Below are 1,865 nucleotides of genomic sequence, written 5' to 3'. Positions count from 1 at the left end.
GCAGAATGATGATGCAGCCCCAGATCTGGCAAACTTGCCTCAGAGCTTCAGCTAGCAGATTGCAAACAAATCCCATAAGACAAAAAGTCTTAAAGGGGTGGGGGAAAAAGAAGAAAACAAACCCTTCCAGAAGTTACTTCAACAACCTAGCTGCAAGTTAGGTTTTTAGTCATTATTTATGGCGAATGTGAACAGGTAACTAGTGTGCAAGAGCCAGGCTACAACATGCCAAAGTCTAACAGAAGGCCAAAGTTTTTCCAGTGTCTGTTGGCAGAGTTCTTGAGAGTCAAAAGCTAAGGGAAACTTGCAAAAGTCAGCTCTGAACATGCATTTTGACTTGAATCATCTAGTTTCCTAATCTCTGAGCATTTAATCCACAGGTTTGGTTTACACTAAAAAGGATTTTAGATCAAGGTAACCAGCACATGGTGATACCCTGCCTCCTAACCTCTCCTGGAATGCTTTTGCAGTTTTATTTCTACAGCACTTCTTTTATTTGAATTCTGTCCCTCCCTTCTAGGAATGAACACTGTTTTGTCACAAGACTTTCATGAGTACTGAAAGGAATAATAATAAATATCTTTAACTCTAAACGATTTTTTAATATTTTTATTGTGAGGCAGTGCAAAATTTATGAGTAGTAGTAGTCAGTAAAGGCCTTTAAAAAGGTCTTTAGTGTTTTAAATTAAAATTGCTGTTCCATTTGCAGGAGCCAAAAATGTGAATTTTCAGCTTTTTGTCTCAAACATGCCCAAACTGTATTATCTGTGTCTGATTTTGCACAGGAGTCCATCTTCTGCTTGAACAAAAAATAAATGAAGAGTTATACATACAGTTATGCACTTCGTGCAGATGGCTACAACTATTAGTATTTTTCTGTGCTGTGGTATTTAAATTGTATTAAGCTCATGCTTACCAAAATCCACCTATGTTTTTTTCACATTCCATTTCTATATGAATCTGAACAGATCTAAGCAGCACCGTCATATGAGCCTGCAGAACTGGGACCGGCTCCTTCACCTGGCAGAACCCTCGGGATTACTGGCAATGTAGTAACACCTTCACAGAATCAGGTTGGAAAAGAACTCTGAAATTATCGAGTCCAGCCTATGACCACACATCACGCTGTCAACTAGACCATGGCAGTAAGTGCCACATCCAGTCTTTCCTTTAACACCTCCACCACATCCCTGGGCAGCCCATGCCAATGTCTAATCACCCTTTCTGTGAAGAAATTCCTCCTGATGTCCAACCTCAATTATACATCTCAGCATCAGAATTTACTGTGTAGAACTCAACACTGACAAGAGGCTTTTAGCAGCAGATACACCCTCTTTGGATTCCCCTCAGCCTCCCACGTTTATATATTCTCACACAACACCCCTCTCACACAGGAAAGAGCAGCTTCTCTCCTGCACAACGAGACCTTCGAATTCTCTCACATCACCCGCTGCTAGCTGTAGAACCGAAACCTCGGTTGCTAATCTCAACCTTCGGTGTTTAAACAGCAACTCATTTCTTTCTCGCTGCACACCTCGCAGGCAGCAGCATTGCCTCGCCTACCACTAGCCAGTTAAAAAAAACCCATAATGTGCTACACGTTTCTGAGGGCTCGGAGGCAGAGCGGGTGCCCCAAGCTGAGGGAGCACCCCTCGGGCGGGGTGCGCTGCAGGCGGGAAGCCCCTCCACAGGGGCTCCCGTCGGAGCACGGCCGAGCCCGGGGGCTCCGCGGGAGCGGAGGGGGCCGTGCCGAGCCGGGGCTGCGGCGGAGGCGGCCGCGGGGCGGGACACGGACCCGCCGCCCTCACGTCAGCGCTCCCCCTTCCCCGGCGGGCTGCCCCGGCCGCGCGGTGCGTTGTGGGAGC

This window comes from Aphelocoma coerulescens, chromosome 1A (genome assembly GCF_041296385.1).
Source record: "Aphelocoma coerulescens isolate FSJ_1873_10779 chromosome 1A, UR_Acoe_1.0, whole genome shotgun sequence".
Classification (NCBI taxonomy): Eukaryota; Metazoa; Chordata; class Aves; order Passeriformes; family Corvidae; genus Aphelocoma; species Aphelocoma coerulescens.
The sequence above is the reverse complement of the archived record's forward strand: the minus strand, read 5'-3'. Positions refer to the sequence as shown.